At 49.2% G+C, this 8,458-nt stretch overlaps 1 protein-coding gene across 1 annotated transcript in view; it reads left to right on the forward strand.

The window, feature by feature from the left end:
* The window catches only part of LG10H1orf174 (linkage group 10 C1orf174 homolog), a 57,901-nt gene extending 55,070 nt beyond the window's left edge, over positions 1–2,831 (forward strand). The window contains exon 5 of the mRNA XM_073603699.1: positions 1,578–2,831. The gene's annotated coding sequence lies outside the window, so the exon portion shown is untranslated. The remainder of the gene's footprint in view (positions 1–1,577) is intronic.
* Positions 2,832–8,458: the final 5,627 nt, after the last annotated feature.

Here is an 8,458-nt window from a genome sequence, read left to right on the forward strand (position 1 = left end):
AGCTCATTCATTTTGTATGGGTTCAAGTCGCACCACAAAGGTATCGGAGCATTTTCACATCCTCTCGTGTAAATACTCTGTATCTGCACAATACTACCTACTCCCATTCATAAATTGCAGGCAAGATGTGGAGCCTGCAGAGTTCTCTGTTTAACCACTTCAGCTCCGGAAGGTTTACCCCCCTCCTGACCAGGCCATTTTTTGCCATACAGCAGCACTGCGTTATTTAACTGCTTCCGGCCGTCCTGCCGCAGTAAAAATAAGCAGTGGGCGGTACCTGTACAATGTTTCCGCATTGGGGCGCACGTGCTTTAGCTGTGATTGGACACAGCGGGATCAGCAATGAGTGGGTCCGGCAGCCCCGATGGCGGTCAGGTCAGGCCGATTGTTCACTGTGAGCAAGGCAGACCGTCGTCCTATGTGAGCAAGGCAGATTGTCGTCCTATCAGAGAGGAAGAGAAGAGAGATCTTGTTTTCCTGCTAATCAGAATCAGAGATCTCCCTCTTCAGTCAGTCCATCCCCCACACCTTTAGAAATCACTCCCTAGGAGCAGACTTAACCCTTTCATCACCCCTGGTGTTATCCCCTTCCCTGCCAGTGTCATTAGTACAGTGTCACTTGGTGTCCAATTTGTCCTCCACAATGTCGCAGTCCCACTAAAAATCGCTGATCGCCGCCATTACTAGTAAAAATAAAGATGCCATAAATATATCCCATAGTTTGTAGACGCGATAACACAAACTAATCAATATACGCTTATTGGGATTTTTTTTTTTTACCAAAATATGTACAGTATCTGACTAAAGTAAGTACACCCCTCAGTGACATTTGTGTAAATCTTTTCTTCTATCTTTTCATGTGACAACACTGAAGAAATGACACTTTGCTACAATGTAAAGTAGTGAGTGTACAGCTTGTATAACAGTGTCCAGACCTAAACCCTATTGATCATCTGTGGGGCATCCTCAAACGGAAGGTGGAGGAGCGCAAGGTCTCTAACATCCACCAGCTCTGTGATGTCATCATGGAGGAGGGGAAGAGGACTCCAGTGACAACCTGTGAAGCTCTGGTGACCTCCATGTCCAAGAGGGTTAAGGCAGTGCTGGAAAATAATGGTGGCCACACAAAATATTGACACTTTGGGCCCAATTTGGAGATTTTCACTTAGGGGTGTACTGACTTTTGTTGCCAGCGGTTTAGACATTAATGCTGTGTGTTGAGTTATTTTGAGGGGGACAGCAAATTTACACTGTTATACAAGCTGTACACTCACTACTTTACATTGTAGACAAGTGTCATTTCTTCAGTGTTGTCACATGAAAAGATAGAAGAAAAGATTTACAGGGGTGTACTTACTTTTGTGAGATACTGTAGCAGAATATATATTGGAATAATGAATGAAGAATCTTTTTTTTTTTTTTTTTTTTTTTTGTACTTTCTAGCGAAAAATGCAAAAAAAAAAAAAAAAAAAAAGTTAAAAATGGCCCCAGTAGGTAAGTACCGGTAGTTACGTGGATTGTTGATGGGATTTGACAAGTTGGCACTGAATACTGAGGTTTCTTTGTTTTTCTCTTAGGACTCGGGTATTTGCCTTCCCAGACTTCCCAGACTTGAAGATTGGTGGACCTTCTGCCTTTGCCTTGTGACACGACCTCTATCATTGGTCCAAACAAAGTGCTTTTATATAATCCAGGGAGACCCCGTTGCACCGAATGGTTTTCTAGAAGTTCCGTTGTTTAGTGTTGGGAATCCTGGATCCGCACTATAATGCTGCTGCCACCACCTACGTAACCTTAACATTGGGACATTCCATTGGTGGCGTCCTGTCATCTGTTGCTGATGTCATGCCTGGAGGAGGAGCCCAGACACAATGATATGTAATTTATATTAAATTGTTTTATATATATTGTTGTTCATATGTATAACATTCTGCAGATTGTTGGGGAATATCATCCTGTTATTTTGTTAATTGGAATTGGAAGTCGGCCTGCAGTTCTGGCCGCCCCCAGGGTGGTCTGAGTGGGCCGGGGAAGGTTGATGTTGTAAATATCGTTTGTATAAGTCCAGTACTGAATAAAGCTTTGAGGTGTTTTTTTTTTTGTATTTTTGGGGTTCTCCAGGAACGAGTGGAGCCCTGTCCATGAGAGTTCCGTGATTTCCAGCCTGACGCTCATTGACTTCCACAGCTAAGCGGAGGGTTGCCTGTGGTCTGAGCCCTTATCTGAAGACAGCTGAGACGAAACGCGTCATATGGACAGGCACTGCCTTAGATTCAAATAGCCAGTCCAGTCTAAGTGAGCAGCAAGTGATGTCTGAACTCTCAGGGTAGACTATAGAGCAGAGGGGTCAAAGTGCGGCCCTCCAGCTGTTGCAGAACTACAAGTCCCATCATGCCTCAGCCTTTGGCTGTCATACTTGCAGTGCTTCATGAGACTTGTAGTTTGGCAAACAGCTGGAAAGCTGCAGTTTGATACCTGTGATCTCGAGCAGGAGTCCCCCCGGCCGCAGACTGGTGCCGGTCCGTAGCCTGCTGGGAGCTGGGCCGCATGGTGGGGGGTTGTCGGCAGTGGGCAGAGCAAGCCAGAATAGCCTGTAGTGCCACCCTCCGACCACCAGAGGGCGCCTGCTAATCTCCTAGCACCACTCCTTCCTTCCCTCTCTGTGATCACAAAAGAGAAGGGAGGGAGGAAAACCAGGCCAGGGACAGAATCTAATAGTGTTGAGGCCCCTCCCCCACGAGGTGACAGGTTACAACCACAATACACAACCCCCCAGGTGACGAGCTGCACCAACCCCCCCCACACCCCATCTCCCTGCCAAGGTGCCAGGCTGCAACCACAACCCCCCCCAGGTGACGAGCTGCACCAACCCCCCTCCCCATGACAGGCTGCACCCACACCACACGCCCTCACCCCCCCCTCCCGAGGTGACAGGTTACAACCACAACACACAACCCCCCAGGGGTGTTGAGCTGCACCAACCCCCCCTCCCCATGATAGGCTGCACCAACCCCCCCACACCCCATCTCCCTGCCAAGGTGCCAGGCTGCAACCACAACCCCCCAGGTGACGAGCTGCAGCAACCCCCCTCCCCATGACAGGCTGCACCCCCCACACCCCTAGGTGACAAGTTACAACACACAACCCCCCAGGTGACGAGCTGCACCATCCCCCCTCCCCATGACAGGCTGCACCCACACCCCCTCCCGAGGTGTCAAGCTGCACCAACCCCCCCCCCCCCCCCACACACACACACACCCCGAGGTGACAGGTTACAACACCTCATCTCCCTGCCAAGGTGACAGGCTGCAACTACAACCCCCCCAGTTGACAAGCTGCAAATCCCCCACCCAAGGTGACAAGTTGCACCAACCCCCGTCCCCATGACAGGCTGCAACCAGCACACACACCCCTCCCCCCGTTGATAGGCCAAGCTGGAACCCCCCTCTCCTGAGGTGTCAAGCTGCACAACCCCCCCCGTCCCCTGTGACGGGCTTATAACCACCACCATTAGAAGTTGGGGACCGCTGATCTATAGAGAAGAATAAGTATGACTGGCTGATGGAGATTTCAGGTGGTTTGCAATGAGGGTCTATCTGTAGAGTTCTCCCTTTAATTGGTCTGTTGTAGATTTTGAAGGCCAAATGTTTTTGTTGTGTTTGGATGGAGTCGGGGCTGATGAGGTCATGAGAGGATCGTGGAGGCCGCCATTGGTGAGCTCTCATTTGGGAATGCTCATCGCCTGGCTGTTATGTTGCTGACTTGTCTTTTGTGTTCTCTGAGAGGCTGACCCAGAACAAGACCCAGAACCTGGATCTGCCATTCAGAGTACTAAACCCTCCCATCCTGTCCAGCCAAGGAAGCCGCCATCTTGGCCTCTGTGTGTTCTGCAGCTGCCATGGTGCTGCACATGTGATCAGTCATCACGCCGCTCATTGGGCTTGACAATTCAGTAGAGAACACAAGCAACCATTACAGTAATCACTCACAGAGCATGCCTTGAATGGAACTGTTTCGGGAAATGGATAAATGGATGGGTTTCGTTCCACATTGGGTCAGACAGCCAGGCAGGCAGCATTTTCACAGAGACCGTCAGTGACAGCCCACATCGATCCCTCATCACAGAGTCACTTTATTACCCCTGCCAGGTTTTTAATTCTTCTGCCGGTGTTCTGTTGTGCAGATTTTCTTCTAGTTCCTGTCCCGGAGATACAACAGGAAGTGAGATGAAATCCCCTCCTAGGTGTTCCTGATTTCCCCTCCTCTTCCTGTTCTGGTGATGAGTGAAAAGTTGTGGATTTCCCTTCAGAGGTCCCCAGAACAGGTGGAGATGGGGGGAAGTCTTCCTGGCGGAGCTCTGATAGCTGCCAGGGGTTCTAATCCTTTGAGCGGAGTGTTGGGCTTTAGGTCCATACCTGGCCTGCCTCTCTCCGGTGGAAGTCGGTGATCGGAGGGCTGGAAATCAGACGAGGTGACCTCTGACCTGGAGAGCTTTTAGAAAGAATTTGACTGTTATTGGAGAATTATGCCAAAGTTATAATAAAGGAGAACTCCGGAGAAAATTCACTATTAAAGAGACTGTTTGCTGTGTCTGCTTTTGTGTTCTTTATAATCTGAAAGCAAAGATTGTTTTTTTTTTTTTTTTATCAATGGCTTTGCTGGGATGTAGAGATGGGATTAGATCTGATCTCTGGAAGCCGTGTGTGATCTGTAGAAAGGTCTCGGAGCCCCCAGAATTAGGAGGTGTCATCAGTGGGGGGGGGGGGGGGGGGGGGCTGCTAATGATTCCAGTTCACAGGTTTTTGGGGCTCCAAGACCTGAAAATCCCCCGAGGACCTGTGGACTGCAGTGTGTAGTATTGGATGGCCCCCTCCCCCACACAGCAGGGACATATGAATTCATCTAAGGCGGGATCAGAGGAATGAGGTACCCGGACCCTGCAAGGATAACACCAGGACAGGTTGTTGGTTGATACCATATCCTGCGTTACAGAACCCTGTGCCATGTTATATTGCCTGGTGATATCCAGTAGGGTGCTATACAGGATCAGGGCAATGATCCCCAGCTTGGGGGTACTCAGTCCCTGAAGACCCCTTTGGGTGCAGCCAGCTGTGGTGAGTGAAGATTGGACCCCCCTGTGGAGTCCTGTGGCAGGCCTAGTGAGTGCCCTATGGTAGCCCTGCTGGTTACACCCCATTAGGCCAGGTGCTAGTATGAGGCAGCTGCTTTGGGCCCCACAACAATGACAGGGCCCAGGGCAGTTGCCCCTTTTTGCCCTGCATTAAAGACAGCCCTGCCCCCACCCCAACTTTTTGGGGTGGTAGAAGTAGTGGTAGCCCTTGGTTAGTTATATGTTGGGGTGTGTGCTCTTGTGGCCCAGCTGGGGACTCTCCTTTTATATGTTCCCCCCTTCTTTTTTTTTTCTCCCCCAATTTTGTTTTTTTGCTACTTGCACTTATGAACCTCCCGAGCCGCCCCCCCCCCCCCCCCCCCCCCCCCAACATACATAGCAGTGCTAAGGAGCACTCAGAATGCCAACTGTGGGAGGTGGGGTTTGTTTCCGGTGCTGCCCTCCAGTGGCAGGGGGGGGGATGGGGCTGATGTGCCTGGAAGAAACCACGAGAGCGTGGAATACTGATATACAAGCGATGTCTTCATATAAGAGTAGTGTCTCACGTCACAACTGTGTATAAAAGAGAAGAGAGGCGCCTCTAAGTGTAGCAATATGGTTGCATTTAATGAAGGTACAACATTTAGTAACTCGCATGGTTGATGATTAAAACAGGCCGGCATCCGGGGTAAAGCTGTCCACATAGACCATCCCCCGCACCGCCGGCTCTCACTGCTGTCGGTCTTCAATTGTGACCGGGAAGACTCCCCTGCAGAAGAGCGACCTGAAAGTGAGGCTTGAATCGCTCATGGAAGGGACGACATCAATGGTTGTGCGGGGGATGGTCTATGTGGACAGCTTTACCCCGGATGCCTCCATACTTAGATGTGCCTGTTTTAAGCTGTCCACATAGACCATCCTCCTCACCGCCACTGATTTCGTCCCTTCCATGAGCGATTCAAGCCTCACATTCAGATCGCTCTTCTGCAGGGTAGTCTTCCTGGTCACAATTGCAGACCGACAGCGGTGAGAGCCGGCGGTGTGGGGGATGGTCTATGTGGAGAGCTTTACCCCGGATGCCTCCATACTTAGATGTGTCTGTTTTATTCATAAACCATGCGAGTTACTAAATGTTGGACCTTCATTAAATGTAACCCATATTGCTACACTTAGAGGCTCCTCTCTTCTCTTTTATACTCTGGAGCTCCTCCTGGATTTTGCTTCTAATCCCCTTGTGGAGGCTTCCATCTGTAGATGGACATTTAATGGTCACACAACCAATCACATCGCTATAATCTTTTGTATGGACTATAAACTGAAGGACCTATAAATAAATGTTTGTGGAACAAATCATCTGAGTCTCCATTATTTCTTATGGGGAAATTCACTTTGATATACAAGTGCTTTGGATTACAAGCATGTTTCTGGAATGAATTCTGCTCACAATCTGAGGTTTTATTGTATTTACGGGGGCCGCACATTTACACCTTCCTTGTGGGCGCGGTGGGGCGGACTTTTAGGGAGGAGGTAACCAGTGCGCTCTTGTCTGACCAGAACCGCAGTGTTTCTTCAGGGGTCCCGACTCCCGATCTAAGGGGTCAGCAGGCCATGTGTCTCACAGATGACAGGAAGGGGTCCCAAATACCTCTCTCAGGTAGGGAGCACCCTGGACAAAGCCCCCCCCCCCCCCCCTAGGGTTGCCACCTTTTCTTCAAGTCAAACCCGAACACTTTAGCAGCGCCCAGCAATTTTGTTTTGTAGTATAAACTATACATATATTTTGCGATTAAATAAGGTTTCTAATCATATAAAATGAATTTACAAGAGTCCCCCCTTTACATCAGAGTCCCCTTTCACTGTAAGGGGGGGTTCTGCAGACTCTGATGTAAGGGGTGCTCTGAGAACCTTGATTTACCTTAATGTACTCACTCAGAGGCGGGAGAGAGAAGGGGGGAGACTTCAGTCACAGACAGGGATGGATGGTGAGCTCACTCACCCCTTGGCAGTCAGAACCTCTCATCCAGATGTATCTGAGGCTGCTGGACTTCAAATTTCTGGCCCCCACATTCCTTTTCTAAGACACAGAGGGGTAGGGCCGAGAGGAAGAGGTGCAGATTGAGCCCTCTCTCCTCTCCTGTCTGTGTTGGGGGAGGGGGGATTGTTAGTGTTGGCTTTGGGCAGCATGAAAGAGAATGTAACAGACACTCTCCACTTAGACAACTGCAGCCAGCAACCCTGCTGGGAAGCCATAGTCCAGTCTGAATAATGTGTCCGGGTTTCAGGCACTCTGAAACCCGGACGCATGATTCCAAACCCGAACTGTCCGGGTGAAACCCGAACTGTCCGGGTGAATCCCGGACAGGTGGCAACCCTCCCCCCTCCCCCTGTGCAACATATCGCTGGGGATCAATGTCTTCCTTGTGACTCGGATTCCCTCCACTTATCGGGTACAACTTCTGCTAACTCTGGGGTACCTTCCTCCAGGTGATACAAAATTATTTTACTAAGCGCTGCTCCAAAATATGCAAATACATAAATACATAAACAATAAAAGGTTATAATAAAGTGCAATCAAAATATAGTCCTTAAGGCTCCATACACACGGGACGCTCAAAAAAGTCCTTCTGACATCGGATTGCTGGCAGGAAAACGCTGCTTTAAAAACACGATTTTATCAGCGTTTTGCATTGCCGTCAATGCCAGTGTTAATTTAGCTGACTAAAATACGACTAAAACAATTGAGATGACTAAAATACGACTAAAACTGAAAGCCATTTTAGTCAAAAGACTATGACTAAAACTAAATTGCAATTACTGAAATGTACTGGAGATTTAGTCGGCTAAATACGACTAAAACAATTGCAGAAGACTAAAATGGGACTAAAACTAAAATGGCATTTTTAGTCCTAGGACTCCAATGAACGCTGGTCCATGCACGTTTAGCGGCTCTGGCTTTTAGCCGCGTTTCTCTGCCTCTATTCAAAATCAATCGTTTCCTATGGGAGCCCATTGATTTCAATAGAAGTCGGATCATCATGGATCCGACTTGTGTGCTGAGGATAAAGCGGAGCCCCCGCCAAAATGAAAAAATAAATTGGCGTGGGGTCCCCCCCCCTCGGACGATACCAGACTTTTATCCGAGCACGCAGCCCGGCCGGTCTGGAAAGGGGGTGGGGGACGAGCGAGCGGGAGAAGAACCGGAGAGTGCGGAGAAGAGAACCCTGGAGCTCCCTAATAAATTACTTTAAGAACCTGTGTAGTGTTTTATTTTTGACGCTTTTTTTCCCCAGGTGAATGGGTAGGGGTACGATGTACCCCATACTCATTCACAATAGTATAGTGGGGGGC

The sequence above is a fragment of the Aquarana catesbeiana genome, linkage group LG10 (genome assembly GCF_042186555.1).
Source record: "Aquarana catesbeiana isolate 2022-GZ linkage group LG10, ASM4218655v1, whole genome shotgun sequence".
Classification (NCBI taxonomy): Eukaryota; Metazoa; Chordata; class Amphibia; order Anura; family Ranidae; genus Aquarana; species Aquarana catesbeiana.